The sequence below is a fragment of the Primulina huaijiensis genome, chromosome 15 (genome assembly GCF_012295235.1).
Source record: "Primulina huaijiensis isolate GDHJ02 chromosome 15, ASM1229523v2, whole genome shotgun sequence".
Classification (NCBI taxonomy): Eukaryota; Viridiplantae; Streptophyta; class Magnoliopsida; order Lamiales; family Gesneriaceae; genus Primulina; species Primulina huaijiensis.
In genome coordinates, this window is record NC_133320.1 from 2,259,158 (window position 1) to 2,276,724 (window position 17,567).

General features: G+C 29.4%; 1 long non-coding RNA gene and 1 pseudogene across 1 annotated transcript; both read right to left on the reverse strand.

The window, feature by feature from the left end:
* Nucleotides 1-1,445: 1,445 nt before the first annotated feature.
* LOC140960305 (protein C2-DOMAIN ABA-RELATED 4-like) lies at nucleotides 1,446-2,925 on the reverse strand (annotated as a pseudogene).
* An 8,578-nt stretch (nucleotides 2,926-11,503) lies between these two features.
* Nucleotides 11,504-12,356, reverse strand: LOC140960289 (uncharacterized). Its single transcript, XR_012172138.1, has 3 exons — nucleotides 12,104-12,356; nucleotides 11,890-11,977; nucleotides 11,504-11,731 (listed from the first exon to the last, which is right to left on the reverse strand). It is a non-coding gene; the product is annotated as an uncharacterized lncRNA (long non-coding RNA).
* Between the last annotated feature and the right edge of the window lie 5,211 nt (nucleotides 12,357-17,567).

Sequence of the window (17,567 nt, forward strand, 5' to 3'; positions counted from 1 at the left end):
TATCTGAGAAGTAGGAGAAGAGTGGCGTACGTTCCAAGGAATCCAGGTACACATAAATGAATATCCCTGAAAATCTAGCTAGGAGCAACCAGCTGAATTTCGTGGAGTAGATGTACATTTTGTTGCACTTTGTATTTGGCTTTTTCCATCGGCATGTTGGAATGCGGACTTATTATGGAAGGCTAGACAGTACTATTGGGTGGGAACAAATTGGGAGTCAACGGCAAGTGTTGTGAACTTCAATTTTTTTCTGATAAAACAATTAGGGAAAATTGTGTTTTTTTCATATGTGTTTGTTCTTTGGTTATCTATATTGTCAAATTTAATTTATATTATTTTTTGGGTAATTTTAGTCATTTTCTGACATGTTGATGTCAGTATTCTCGATCAAAAAAGTACTAAAATTGACAAAAATCGGAAGATGAATGATTGACCAGTACTAAAATTTGATAACATAGAATATCAAAATCGCAAAAAAAAAAAAATTCAGGAAAAAGTAAAACAGTTTTTCCTATTGATAATAAAAAGATTCTAATCGTTTAAATAGACTAGTTACTATATACACACGATGCGTATGTGGTGGTCCTATACCCACTTGGATCTCTCTTCAGTTTCCATACAATGCGTTGATCTGGATACATATCTAGGTCGAAGGATTTAATATTGTAAATCGGATCCGAACCGACAAACGACAAAGAATCCAAATTTAGATCCGGGTGATAACTTTTATTCCAAAAATATAATTTTTCGTAGAGTACCGTCTCTTTTTTGTAATACCTTCGTTTTAAGGTTAAAAAAAATCACTTTAAAAATGAGCAAGGAAAAATAAAATAAAATAAAAAGTATTTAAATCTATATTCGATCAAATTAAACTAAAATTAAAATCATATAACTTTAACATCATCATATCATATAAATCTCACATATTTTACGTGGGATGACTCCTATTTTTTGCATCAAAAAGTTCAAACTTACCCATATATAACATAGAAAAAACCAGATATTTGTTATAGAGAAGTCAGAGATCAGACTAGTTTAGTTTGGCAGACAACACTCGCAAGTCAGCCAGGCTGAAATCTCGCAAGACTTGTAGATTTTTAATCAGAGTGTCTTTATTTTTATTTTTTTTTAATGTTTTAGTACAATTTTTACAACTATGAGGTGAGTCGGGTAAGAGACGAAATTTGATTTACGTGAGTTTCGAATCCACGCCTCTTTGTGCATTTGTAACATTTTTTTAGTTGACTTCTTGGTTGTTCGAAACATTATCAGTGCATTTTTATACATTGTTTTTTTTTTTTTTACAGATACTCATATGAATAAACCTATATAATTACTTACCAAACATTTTGTGAAAAAGTAAAAAAATGAGAAATCTTGATCTAAATTTGTTTCAAAAAAAATCTAATGGCAAGAATTCCTTAAAAATATTAAATTCACCCATATAAACATCTCATTAGAAAAATAATAATAATGGAATTACACAAAACATTATCTTACTATATTAGTACATTCTACAGTTTCTTCAGATGGTGCACCTGATTAAATATGCTTCAATACATATATATCTATATACTTGCAACAACACTGTATCATAATCTGGAATGTCCGTAAAACGACATTCGAGTATATGTTTCTGGAGAAACTATAAACCTCGGGATCCGGGGACATCGATCCATTGCAGCCGAAGTTCGACTTCACCACGTTCTACGTTTCGAAGCCTAAGAAACATATGTTGTATAACTTTGCCATTCTCCCAGAAAAACTGAGGATTCTTCGGCTAAACAATTTCCCCTGTTTGGTTTAAGTTTTGTGATCACAGTTCCGCTGGGAACATTTTTTAGTCTCATTTTTACAGCTTCAACAAAGGCTTTGATGTCGAATTCTGCATCACCCATTCTGTCATCTGGTGTGAATATATCCTTATCGTATACTTGCTGCAACACAATCAATTCGGATATAAAATTAGACTCTCAGTATTATTATCACCATATATATATATATATATATAGATCAAAACTTACCACTCTGATTGGAATAGAGGAATCAGAAATAGATAGCGTAAGCTCTTCGTTCCACTCAGGATTGAGATTATTTTGCACCACGCGAGTCTTTAATTTCTGGTTTCATTTACACAAATGATTTCAAGAATTTGCAGTAAGGGATTAATTTATTTTGACAATTACATTTTAGTGAAAACATAAAATTACTATTGCTATTACTATTTATCTAAAAGGGAAACTTAAAAATGATCGATGCCTTTCAATTATCAAGTCAGGGGGGCGATTTTATATTTAGGAATAAAACATAATTTTAAATGAGGAGATTTGTAATATTACATTTTTAACCTTTTTTTTTTTCTCAAATACCCATTCTTCGTATTACTGTTGTTTTTATAATAAAAAAAGCTGAAAATAATAAAGTGAAAAGTCAAATTATATAAGCGGTGTAATGAAAAACTATTCCAATTTTATTATATTCAATTTAATGTATACATAATTATATTGTATATTAATATTTTGATATACGTACATATATAAACATCATCCTCAAATATCAACAAAATTTGAATTTGACCAAGAAAGAATTTTTGACACAAACCCATTAACAAGAATCAAGATCAAATCATATAAGGAAAATTTCATGTAGTTAATTAATACATATAAACAAAAAAGATTGAATCCAAGAGCTGAAAAATCCAAAGGAAAAAAAAAAAAAAACCTAACCTGTTTGCCCAACCTGAAAACCATGTAAGGATCGCTGCTGCAGGAATCTCTGACAGCAAGGTTTATTCCTCTAAGCACATTAATCCTCAGCAAACCCAACAAATTCTCCATTAATACAGAATATGTATGTTAAAGTAAAGATAGAGATGAAAACAAAAACCTTTCATAAATATTTTGATCTGGGATTAATGGTATTAGTGTGAGGTTTATAGTGTGAGAGATTTAAATGTAACGTCAAATATTGTATTTTATTCTAGATATTATTGGTGTGGGGTTCCATCAAGTAATACGCCAAAGTTTGACTTCTTCCTTGTGATTTACTTTGGCAAAGAAAGGTATATATCGCATTTTTCTATCCAAAAATGTTTATATATAAGATTGGAATAATATATATATAGGTATAACTTCATCACAATAATAATATCAAAAATAAGGTACTAAAATTATGAATCATGTTCTGTTCATTTATTTCTTGTTCCGCTTACCTATACAAAAATGTTTTAACATTAGAGAATATCGCAATCGGTCACCTGAGATATATCAAGATGTTAGCTAGGAAGAGTAAGCTGCTTTTAATCATATGGAAATAGGGAAATTGTATGAGAAATGAGAATATTGTGTGGCAATGTTGAAACCACGATCAAAAAGGGTTGAAATATGCTACAATCATTATACTATTGTACATGTATTTTATAAATAAAGGTGGAAACGAACCGAATTAGGTTGAATATCAGTAAAAATTTAAGATTTGAATTAGACTCGATTTAAGTATGTTTGAGCTCGATTCGAAGCTTGAAATTTTGATATATCTAATATCAGTAAAAATTTAATATCTGAATCGGTTGCAATCACTATAGTAATCACTATATCTGATCGTTGCCTACTCTTTCTTGTAGTCATATTTCTTTTACAATTAATCATATACAAATTTTGAACCTCCGCTCGTTTGGATTTCGTCCAAATTTCCTTCCCTAAACATAAACTCCCATATATATATATATATTAAATTAGTTAATACAAAATTGAGAAATTGATTATTCTAGTCCATTTCAAAGTCATAATTTTAAAAATGGTCTTCTTTATTACACATTTTGCATTATGTCTTATTTAATTAAAAAAATCCTAAAATATCCTTTTCTATGAACACACATGTTCTATTTTCGTGATTCATTTGTTTAATTATCTATTATTCTTTTTAAGAGTTGATTTAAAATTTGTTCTGTTTTATTTAATTTTGCTCGTGCAAAATAATGTAAACAAAATCACCAATCACCATGTTATGAAATGTAATAATTACATCAATGTGAGTTTACACAAATATAAACATTTAATCTGATGGTCTCAATTAAGTCTCTATTTTATTCCATGCTAACAGTTTATGAGTATGCACAACAAACCTTCAATATAATAAAATGCAACTCGACAAAAAAAATTATTTCAAATTATCACCACTCTATGTCCAAATGCATGGAATTCATAAGATTATTCGAGAAATTGCGAAAATCAAATAAAGAGTTTGATATGAAAAAATTGATAGTGAATAGAGTTTAAATGATAGGGGATATCTATGTAATTTGATATGATAAAAAGACTATTTTGGTAAATTAATTTAACTGAAAACTAAAATTAATTATAGTAATTGTGTGAAATCTATTTAAGAAAATCTCTCAATTAAGTTAAAAACTAAAAATGATTACGGCCACCTCAACATTTAATGAAATCTTTATAGAATCTTGGTTTACTGATAGATTTTGGAAAATATATTTTATAAATTTATTCAAGTTCTATCAAGAAATTGATTAGAGAGGATAATTAAAGAGTATCTACAAAATCTCGAAAATTCAGTTGGGTTAGCAACACTTGAATTTTAATTCTGGTTGATCAGGCAACCAAAATTTAGGCAACTGTGCGGAAAAAGCTCACTGAATCGGTTTGAACAATAAACGATAAGGCTAAAGAACAGTCACGCTAGCAAAACTGAAGTTAATGCACAAAAACAATTGTGTATTGAGTTCGTATAATTAAATACTCATATATGTCCCCTTGTTTCTTTTCGTAAAAGATTTCAATAGAAAACTTTGAAGATTACAAATAATTTACAACAACCCACTTCAAAATGGTTTATTTATGACATAGAAACTCCTAGCTATTCTCACAACTTATACAAATTTGATCAGTAAGACTCTTATTGCTAGTTACACATATTTTTGAAAAAAATACACTTAGCACAATTGATCAATTATCTGATATGGACACTAAGGGGGCGTTTGGTTTGGGGGATAAGGGGGGATTATTTTTTTTATCCTACTTAGTCAGCTGTTTGGTACGCGTGATTATTTAATCAAGTCAATCCCTCCTATGAATGATTAGGTTATATTAGGTAGGTTAAAATAATACATCCTCACCCCCTAGGATTATTTATCCAACTCTTAATACCTCCTATTTTTCCAATTTTACCCTTCTCTTATATTCAAACTCACCACAACTTCCCGCCACCGACCGCCGCCGCCGCCACGACCGCCGACGTACGGCCGGCCACCGGCCGACAGTCGAGCGGCGGTCGCCCACTTCCGGCGCCGGCCGACATTTCCGGCCGGTCGTTTCCAGCCGCCGCCCCCCGCCGGCTGTTTCCGGCCGGCCGCTGCCGCCACTGTCGCCGTCGCCATCGCCCCCGCCGCGAAGGGGAAGGGTAATTTTGTCTTTTCATCAAAAAATTCAAAATTATCCTACACTTAAAAATCTTACCAAACATAATATTATTTTACACCATATACTACAATCCTACCACAATCAATTTCTTTATCATTTACATACTAATCATTAATTTATCCTATCCTTCCAACCAATCGTAGCCTAAGTGTGTACTTCAAAGTATGCTTGATCAGTTAGACTCTGAAAACAGAATATACAAAATGTACAAGGCACAATAAAGAATATAGATCATGCATATGTTCGAAAGATGCTAAAATGTCTTCAAACTGATATATTTATAGCACGGTTTATAACGTTCGAATATTTGAATATGATATCTTTTTCTAAATATGACAACCATTATGCCATATCATCGTATTTTTTGAAGAAAAAAATACACTCTTGTAGTGTGTATGAAATATGACATTTTAACTGAGATAAAACCTACCCTAGACTGCCCAATCAAAGACAGAACATTGATAAGGAATTGGTTTGATAAGTGTCTGGTCTCTATTGACTGTAATACATGGATAGCCCCGATGTCTGGGCTTTTTAACCGTTTACAGCACATTTTGTAAAAGTTCAATAAAATAAGGTAAAAAAGAAAAGAATTAACAAACTAATGTGTCACGCCTCTTCACTTTGAATTTTTTTTAAAAAAAAAAAAGCAAGTCACGTCATCTGAGATGGCGTGACTTGCCTATTATTTTTTTTTAAAAAAAAAAGGGTGTCACGCCTCTTCAAGAGGCGTGACCTACAATTGCTTATTTTATTTTTTTTTAAAAGCAAATCCAATGGCGTGACTTGCTTAATTTTATTTTTTTTAAAGTAAGTCACACCTGTTTAACAGGCGTGACTTGCTGAATTTTTTTTTAAAATAATTGTTGGACGCTTGCGGTAAAGAATTCTGTCATGTGAAAAACTGACGACCCCTACACTCAATAATGCATGCATCTTTCTTTTCTTTTACAAAGAAGACGATAAAAAAATTTTGAATTAAAATTTGCATGTTAAAGTGATGTGATGTATCACTGATCAATACTAACATGGTGTGTTTTTTATTTGAAAATTTGCTTATATATGTTTGCCCTCGTTTCAAATGTATTATTCTTGTGCTTTTATCATTCTTCATTTCTCTGCATTTAAATGTATCGTTATTGTTAATTCCTATGGATTTTCGTTCGATGTTTGATCAAGTAATTGCATCACATGAGGTCTGTATGCTTTAAATTAAGTTTTTCCTTCAATGTTTGATTAAAACCGTTAATTTATTTATTTGTGATTATATATTTGTAGATAAAATTTTGATTTTGAACTTCTATCTGAGGTAAGCGTTTATATAAATTAATTTACTTGACTATTCGAATATAAATTATGAATTTATCATAATCTTGCGTTTTGAGTTTATGATTAAAATGCCTAATTATGTTTCTATGTATTATTAGTTATTCTTATTATTTTATAATATGCAAATGATAATAACAATACTTATTATTGTTGTTTTATATAGGTAGTATATAAAAAAAATTAGTATAACGATTAATTTATTTCACACCAATAATATAAATGTTCTTATTATAAATACGGTTAATTTTGTTTTTAACTACTTAAATACAAATAAATATTACAATTAATTTCATTTCTTATTATTTTATTTGACATGCGTAGTATCATAACTTGTTATTATAAAAATTATTATTTATAATATTATTGACTTATAAGATACAACTAAGAAATACATTTTTTGTATTTTATAATAATAATCAACTTTTTTTTAGAATAAATATTGTATTTTTGTTCTTAACGTATTAAACACAAAATCAGTTGTATAATTAATTTATTTAATTATTAGTTTATTCCACGTGCGTATTGTGAAAACTTATTATTATAAAAATATTATTTTATTATCATTAACTTGTAAGATATAAATAAGAAATACGATTTTTTATTTTAGAATAATAATAACATTTACAATTGTAATTCTTATTGTTTTTGTTTTATTTAGGTATGTTATAAAAAAAATAAGTATTACAGTTGATTGATTTTACACAAATAATATAAAATCTATTATTATAAATTTTTTTGTTATTAATTTATTAAATATAAATAAGTACTATGATTTTATTATTAACTTTATTCGTATTTAGTAGGACCGTTTACACATAAATTATAAAACGTGATATTTTATTTTTTTTAAAAAAATAATAATGATAATGAAAATTTATCAAAAATTTCTAACATGAGTCAGATTTACCTCTGAAGGCGTGACTTACTTTTAAAATTATTATTGAATAGACGTGACTTACTTTTAAAAAAAATTTATAGACGACGTGCAACTCTTAAATAATTAAAGCTCACAAATATATTATTTTTTTTAAAGGTAAAAGTACGCCTTACTTTTAAAAAAAAAATTTATTACGCAAGTCACGCCATCTCACGCCATCTGAGATGGTGTGACTTGCTTTTTTTCAAAAAATAAATTAGGCAAGTCACGCCATCTCAAGAGGCGTGATACGGTAGTTTGTCAAAAAAAAAAATTTACTTTATTTTATAAAAGTTTTAAAAAATATGCGGTAAACGGTTAAAAAGCCCCCCGATGCATACTCAAAGTATTATTTAAATTTAATAATTATTAAACATGAAAACTCATATAATAACGTCTAACAAATCAATTTTGTAAGAAGAATCTCTTATCGACTTTGATTCTAGAAAAATTATTATTTCTATGCGAAAAGTATTACTTTTATGGACCAGACCGAAAAACATACTCTTTAACTAAATTGTACTCTGAAAGGAATTAATGTAAAACAAAAGCGATGTAACTTCTGTATGATTCAATAGACAACATTGTCGATATCCGAGCGTGCATTTGACCACCCAAATCCAATCTTATTTCTCCGGTTATCTGACCATCGGACGACTGAATTCCTCGGCAGCAAAAACGCAATCTCAATTGACAATTGATTATATTTTATTTTATTTTTTTGAAACAAAAGTTTGAAAAATGAGGGAAAAGATCTAGGAACTGCATTTTTCTATTCTAATGGACCGGTCTAGATTCTCGTTGTTCCAAGGTCCCAACCACTGCAGTTGGGCCCAGAACAGTACATTATACCCGTAAGGCCCGTTTAGGCCGTAAGGAAGATAGGCAGTATATCACCGCTATAATTATTCTTACGAAATAATCCCAAAATTCAAGATAACCGAAAATAAAAGGTAAATTACTATTTATACTAGAATTATACACTTTTCATAATAATTTAAAAATTAAAATTTATATATATTTCATAAATATTCAAGTGTTTATTACATTATCATTAATTAAATAACGGTTATCCAATTAAATTAGATTTTAAATCCTATTTAGTGCAAAATTTTTTAAGAGTATATATATAGATTTGTCACTCAAATTCAAATTTTTTGAACTTGTAAAAATCATTTGAGCTGATCTTCTCAAAGCTTCTGTTATATAACCCAGCCTGATTATAGGAAGACGAGACAAGATTTGGTGGTTATTTCGAATATTATTTTAGTAATCCGATCCACTGTTATTTCAGACTCAATTCTCGTACATATTCTTTGGAGAAAAATACATTTGATGTACCTCATCTGGAAGTTCATGTCGAGCTCGATCACGACGATGGATTTTGTATCTGAGAACTGATAACATAAATTTATATTTTAAAAAACATGAAGGTAATTTCGAGCACGGTCTACGTACACAAATTTTATAAAGTATACATATATTCTAATATAAAGCAAAGATGAAGAAAATCAACAAATTACTCTGAATTTTACATCTGGCTGACACTAAAACCTACGTAGTACTGTGGCCACGTCGAAGTTCTGCGAGTAGCTGACGGAGTCGTATTGGAAGGTGATGGGTTCCCGGCTCCCATAAATGCCGATTTTGCGGAGGAGCTTCCTCAGTCGACGGTTCAGATTGGGGCACTTGTCGTGGGTTGCCAGGATGCGGGAGTAATCTTCGTTGGCCGGAGACAGGCGGAGATGTACGACGGCCACCGCTGGATCATATCACCTCCCATTTTGGAGAGGCTTTTTGGGAGATATGTGTACGATGAAGGTGGGGAGGGGGAGGGCCGAGGGGATACAAATTATAAATCTTCCAAATATATAGTTTCCTTTTATCAAAAAAAAATAAAATCGAAATTTGTATGTATATTAAATGGATATCTAAGATTATAATTAAAAAAATCGATTGGAAAATAAATGATAATTTTTCAATTTATCATACAATAATTTAAATTATGACATTTGATATAATTATTGTAAACTCTCATATACTAATAATTATGATGAGGCTGCATATGTTATATAGAAAGTATTATTGCTGTGGAAATATAGATTACTGAAAATATATTATAGTATAATAGTAAACAATATGAGGGTAAAGCTGAACATTTATTTATATTATAGGTATACAGTATATATATAATGATAATGATAATAATAATAATAATAATAATGTACCAACTCCTTATAATAATAATTGTTTATTTTAATATATTGAAAAAATGTCTCTTCTTTCATATTTCAATAAATTAATTATTTATCACTTTATACATATCAAATTTCATATTTATTTTTAAAAATGATTAAAATATGAATTTATCTATTTAAATAACATAAATTATTTATGCGAAATTTCGTACGCGTGGATTACCAGAATTAATAAGATGTGTATGTATATGAGTGTATGTATATATAAGCATACCAAATATAAGAAAGAATATATTTTTTCAATGATGTTGGATTACGCAAATGCTACTCTTCAGTTAAGATTACGTAAACTCTCAGACTAATGCAATTACATGTAAATCATGCTCGACATGTAAATTGCAATGAAAAAACACTGTGTGACAAACTCGATCGAGAAAATGTTAATAAGATAAATCAAATTTTTGACAACTAATCAAGCACTCACTTACTCTACCAGATTTGACACTTTTTCGGGAGCAAAAATGTACGGTAATTGGTAGATATTCCTTAGTAATTTGCACGATGGATAACCATTCTCTATGTATATCCAATATTAATTTATATTAATTATATAAAATCGAATTTATGTACATGAACTATTATAATATAGGAAAACCAATATCAAATTAATTTTTTATGTGAGGTACAAAAAATTTATATAACTGAGTCTTTAGTTTAATGTTTTTCAACCTTAAAACTTCATACGAAACATACAAGATTATAAGCAACGCTAGTACTTTTTGTATTACTATAATTAACCAATTTTAGTAATTTTGTCCTAAGAATAGGAGTATAGGACCAAGAAACTTGTCGTATGAACTTGACTTGGCTCCATAACTCGATGTTTCGAAGGACGGGAAGGTTTATTTCTTCCTATCCATATGAGCATTGTCTTCATAATAAAATGGATGACCAAGATTTACCCATGCATATATAAGACTCATTTTTTTTTTGAAATTATATGTGTGACAAGATTTTACCCGTTGAAATAAAGTGAGACTAATGCCAAGTACCGGATTGGAATGTGGAAGCATGACGTGTAAAGGCCAAACGCGTTTCAACGGGGACATACTCGGGATGCGTGTATGTTATATATAAAACAATATTAAAGTTCGGCCGTATGTTTTTTAGAATCCTCAAAATGTTTTCTATTTTTTCATAAAAAAATTAAATTAATGTACAAAAAAAAAGTGCACAAAATCATCAAAACTCAATAAATTTAAAATTTTTTAATTTTTTTAACAATAGTATATCTTATTATTTGTTTTCTCATTAAAATTGTTTTGACTTTATTTTGGAATAATTTTCAAATTTAGCCACAAAGTCATTCTTCCTTGTCGCTTTTATCAGAAATTCTAACTATGGGGACAGAAACCCGTAAATCAATCACTTTCAAATAAACCAAACCAAAATTTATTTTTTCGTAAACAAAATTTTCAGAATATATATTACGCAATATCATTCTTTTCAATTTAATTGTTATATTTTCGTCAAAAAATAATTAAATTCTTATATATTATCTTGTAATGATCGATCATAAACTTTATTTCATAGAAGAAAATAACGTAAGTGACCTTATATCACGATGAAAAATAAACATAAAATTATAAAATCCACATATTAATAATATTGAATAAACTCGAACATTTTCCATAAGCATGCAAAGATATCAATCATAATTAATAATTATGAGCAAAACCCATAATTAATTTCCACAAAGAAATGTCCTGTGAGTAAATTCTCACCAGAGGAAGATGATGGAGGGATCGCAGCAGCACTCGTCTATCAGGAAACAGCAACATAAAGCAGCGAGACTGGCAAAAATTACTCGATTCGAGTCAAAATAAAATTAAACCGAAAGTATCGAAATCTACAACCAAAAAAATACTTTTTATTTTATTTTCAACAGTCATAAATTTTCTGTACATGTTTTATATGACGAGAGAAAGGTGTCGACTATCGAGGTACTTACCATCCTTCAAGAAAACCAGTTTCTCTCCGGGGAGGCGGTGCCGCATAATATTGTGGTGGTGCCATCACCGGAGGGCCTTGATATTGGCCTACATCAATTCAAGTTCAACGAAATCAGTCGAAACCCTTTCGAAAACTCCCTTTGCTGGTGTAATTATGTTGTTTGATATGTAAAAAGAAAGGGGAAAAACATAGTTTTTGGAAAACTAATTCACCTTGAGCAGGGTAGGGATATGCATAAGCATACTTCGGTGGTTCATTCATCTCTACGAAATCTTCAAGATTGAAACCCTAAAGTAAGAGGGAATTAATAAAAGATTTATTTAAATAAATGATAAGTAAAAGTTTGGGAGGATTATATGTGAAGTTGTGCAAGATTTAAGCATTCATTTTGAAAATATATCGAGGGATCGGAGTGCTTTTACTCATGATAGATGATATATAAACATGGTAAGGCTGCCAAAGGGAATGAATTCTGGCAAGCATGACGACTTGGTAAGAATAATTGCATTTGACTTTCTACGACAAACTTTCTTAGATGGGGTAAAACTTTTGTATTTATCTTATTATTTAATTTAATATATGTCAGACATTGTGTAATTAGAAGATGATTATATTGCCGCTGCTGTGCGGTTTCTAGGTTTGCATAGTGTGTGAACGATTTATCAATATTTAAAAGTTCGATCTTCTCTATTAACACTTTTTTCCAGATGAGCATGTCAGCATAGAATTTATCTGATATGGTTTACTTTATTAGAATGGTTTGCATGTAATTGTCACGCCCCGAAATTCGGGATTGACACCGGCGTTGTTTAACAATCACACAATTGAAACAACAAGTCTTTCGTAGCACAGTATAAACCGAACCAGTTTATATATCATAATTTCAACTCAAAGGAAATATTGTCTTTTACACCAAAAATTTCTAAACAACAGAAATAAATGCGGAAACGTAAAACTGCATATTAATACTATCTTAAACTTAATCTAATTCTTGAGATTCACCATTCCCAGAACTGCTCGGATTCTTCATCATCAACCTGTTCTTCGGACTTATCTGGGATGGGAGAGTAAGAGGATGAGTATTTTGGGAAATACTCAGTAAATGAGGGAATTTCGAACACCACATAAAATTTTATAACATTTTCGAAAACATAACATATAAACACAGCATGTTTTTCATAATCGTAACATCATATCCATAACATGATAACACTGCGATTTTTCACCTTTAACGGTTTACTGACGTCAGTCCCTAAGTTTTGATCCTCTAAGGGGGCGAGGCCATAAAACGGTTCTATCCTACCGTGAAGGGCCATATGTTGGAATTCCACCCATTTTCAGGGAATTCTCACAATGTCAAACATAACGTATCAAAATTTCATAGAAACGAATAGACGGGAGACGGGGCTCGACAAAATTTTAAAACCAAAACCAAAAAGTTCATATGTATAAAACCAAAATTTTTAAGATTTAAAACAGCCCACTTACAGTGTTTGAATGCTAAGAAAACGTGGTGGCATGGCTTCGGGATTAAGGTCACTTCTTGCTCCTTCTTCGGACAAAACTTCGGCTTAATTCCTTGGACGACTTTGAGTAGATTTTCGGCTTGGGAGAGCTGCTGAGTTTCGAAAATATGCAGCAAGGGTTTCGAATTTTGTGGTGTGTGAGTGGTTAGGTATGGTGGACTATTTATAGGTGAAGGGAGGTGGAGTTAAATATGACACTCAAATCATGCCTAAACTTGTGCCAAATCCCATAAGATTTGACTCCAACTATGCCTTCCATGGTTGATGATTTTTCTCCCAAATTGAGCTCTTAATTCCCTAGTCTAGCACCTTGATTGGCTCGAAAATTGGTGCAAGGGAGGGGGAAAGATTTGCTTCCATCTTTTTAATTCATGTTGCATATAATTCAATATTCAAGCAAATCTCACATTTAGGCACATTATGCTAATTTTTGGATTTTATTTTATTTGGCACTCACATGTCTTGATTTCTTGTATGCTATATCCCAATCTTGCCAAAATCTCCTTCCAAATTTCGAAATTGTGCATGCCTTAAGGTAGATATCATTGTCTTGGCCACAAAGATTTCATCAATAATTATTTACCATGCATATCTCATTTAATACAAAAAATCAAATCCTATAATTTCCTTACAATTATACTTGCATGGCTAAAAAAAATCGGATCTTACAGTAATTGTGTTAACTCGGAGGTTTACCAAGTGAAGTTTGAAAGATAACGTCTACGGGTTCCATAGTAATAAAAAAAAAAGATATCGGTCTTAATCTAAAAGATTTGAAATAACAATTAACAACTATTCTTATTGAAAAAGCCAATGACATGTTATATCACTTATGTTTAAAATATTAGAGTTGCATTATTATGTTCGGTTATAATTTTAAATAAAGTAGTAAGTATTTCATTCTACAATTTGTATCATAATCAAAATCACTAGTTTTATTCTCCAATTGTTGTAAGAGTAAGTCTCTTGTGAGACGGTCTCACGAATCTTTATCTGTGAGACGGGTCAACCCTACTGATATTCACAATAAAAAGTAATACTCTTAGCATAAAAAGTAATATTTTTTATGGATAACCCAAATAAGAGATTCGTCTCACAAAATACGACTCGTGAGACCGTCTCACACAAATTTTTGTCTTGTTGTAAACCATTGTCCCAACGAAAAGAAGGAGCAAAACATAATATTTAAATTGTTATACGATTTAACAAATTTGAACCGTATAATTACCACAACTACAGCTTCTGGAAAAATGTTTAATCACACCTATACAATTCAATGCATTAGTCTCATAAATAAACTGAGATAGGGGTCCAAAATAAAAGAAGATTAAAGAAATTGGAAACAACTTGATTACAATATTTTTCGCAGAGATTTGTATTTGGAGAATATGTAATCGGCCTCGTATATTACTTAATCATAGTTTACGAATCAAACCTTTCTCACTAAGTTTTGGACTCAAATTGCATTAATTGTCGATACTTGAAAAGTGACATGTTGGATTGATTTTATTTTTTTTTCTGTGATGGTGGAGTTGTTGACTATATATATCCAATATGACAACCACTACTTTTTGAGGTTTAGGTATTATTATCCATGGTATATTTTAGAAGAAAAATGTTGAATTTATATTTTATGTTACACTAAAGCAAAATTATAAATGTATTCTTGAATTCAATTAGACCTCTTTTTATTTTTTATTCTCTAGTATCCTTGAAAAAGAAAAAAAAAATATCATTATATTTGTCAATCAAAATGTAAATCTTGCATTCCTATTTTATAATAGCATGCATAAGCAAAAGAATATATTCTCCGGAATATAATTTTCAATTTAGGTAAAAATAAAAAAGTTATCAGAATCTCTTGTGCATAAATTATATAGGAAATAGTAAGTTTCTACTTAAACGGTCTCACGGAACGTTATCTATGAGATGTGTTAACCATGTCCATATTTACAATAATAAGTAATATTTTTGACATAAAAATGATATTTTTCATGAGTGACCCAAATAAGATATATGTCTCACAAAATTGATTCGTGAGACTGTCTCACAAAAGTTTGTATTTAGGAAATTGGTTTGGTTTTGAACAAAAACCGAATTTGAGATCACAATCATTTAAAAATATGTCATAATCGTCACCTATTACCAGGGGCGAAGCCACACGGATGGCCCAATTTTTTTTAAGAAAAATGTTTATGTAAATTTTATATAATTTTGGAATTATATGATATTAGTCCGAGTAGATCAATTTAAAATATTAAAAGATTCTAAAGTTTAAAATTACAGCTCGAACATAACCATATTTCTGACTCTATCACTGCTTATTACGAAAAACTTTTCACAATAACTATAATAAAAATATGAAGATATTTATCATCTTTGCACGATATACTCAAATACTTTCATGGATGGAGCCGGGAGCTACGTGGATTTGAGAATAATTTTCGATATTATTGAATAATGGAAGCACATTTTTCGATCCACTTGAAGAGAATTAGAGGAGCAAAGCAAGTAGTAGTGTGTGGGTAAAACTTGGGCCTCAAAGTGTTGGTATGCCAAAGCCCAGTATGAGTTGAGCTAAAACGATCCAGATTTAAATAAATAGCCCACTAGTCTCGAAATTGTCTTATGTAAAATAGTGGACAAAATATGGATTCAGATACTTCAATTCACTTTTCTTTTACAATCTAAATTACATCGAATAGAAGTTATTACTAGAAAATTTATATATTAAAATAAATAAAACAAAATTATAAATGATGGATTGTTTTAAATAATTTCGAAAATGATTATTAATTTTAATTCTTTAAAACATAAGTGTAACATAAATAAAGTTTTTTTTTTAACTTTGGAACCCACAACTACTATCTTTTGGCGTGTTTTGGATAAAATCAAAGAGTCTAACGTCGTAATTTGCAAACTAAATTGATTAGATAAACTACACTGATATATATGACATACAACTTATACTCCACTAGTTATTAAATGCACCCCCTTTTTTCGTGTTTGGAAATATTGGAAATTATTATAAAACAAATTATTAATTTGAGAGGACCTAAGATGACGTAACGTATTTTTTTTTATTTGCTTAAATTATTTTTGTTCAAATCAATCAAAATATTTAAATATCTAACTATTCCCATTTTAATAGGAAGATTTGAAATAGATGGATTTGATATTTCCCACTTAAGCCCATCGTGTATTTTTTAGATAGATATTTAATTAGGTATTTTAAATCTATATTTATCTTCAATGTATTTTTTGTGTATTTTAAATAAAATTATTTAAATCCCTTGGTATGTCCTTTTATATATTCAATGGATCTTTAAATACTTTGATTTGAAATATACCTTCAAATCCAACATGGGTTAAAACATAAATTATGTGAAGGAAACCAAAAGATAACGAGAAATCGAATGATATTTTAGAATGTTAGGAGAAATGTTGAAGTTATTTACTTATTTTCGATAGTTGTGTGTGTGTGTGTATACATACAATTTTAAGATACATTTTACCTTTTATTTTAAAAAATTTATACAATCGTACTAGTTTATCTTTAAAATATTATAAAATAAAATTCAAATGGCATATCAATGGATTTAAAAATACAAAAAAAATTATAAAATATAAAATACCTGATTAAATATTTGTCGAAAAATATATGAAATCCATCTATTTCAAATCTTCCTACTAAAATGCAATCTCACACTCAATATTTTTTTTAAAAAAAGTTTGTTAATTAAAGATAGAATAGTTAGACATATAAATCTTTTGAGATATTTGAAGAAAAAATAAGATAATAGTTAAATAGACATTAAAATATTTGAATTTGTTTTTAAAATTAATAAATTTTTATTTATAATAATTTTCAAAAAACAAAAACTAATTTCAAACGTAATATAATGAATCCATTCGAAATTCAAATCGTAGAGAGATAAGAAATTTGTCATATTTTCTATCTTAAAAGAAATTCAAATATATACACCAAAAAAATCATCCGAGATTCAAGAAATATTCCACACAATGTAATCATCCTAATTAACATCAATTAATATAATAAAAATTTGAAATGAACAATTGAAAAATCAAACACCATAGATATTTATTTACTATTAAGTAATTACTATGTACTTAACCATTAATTAAGCAC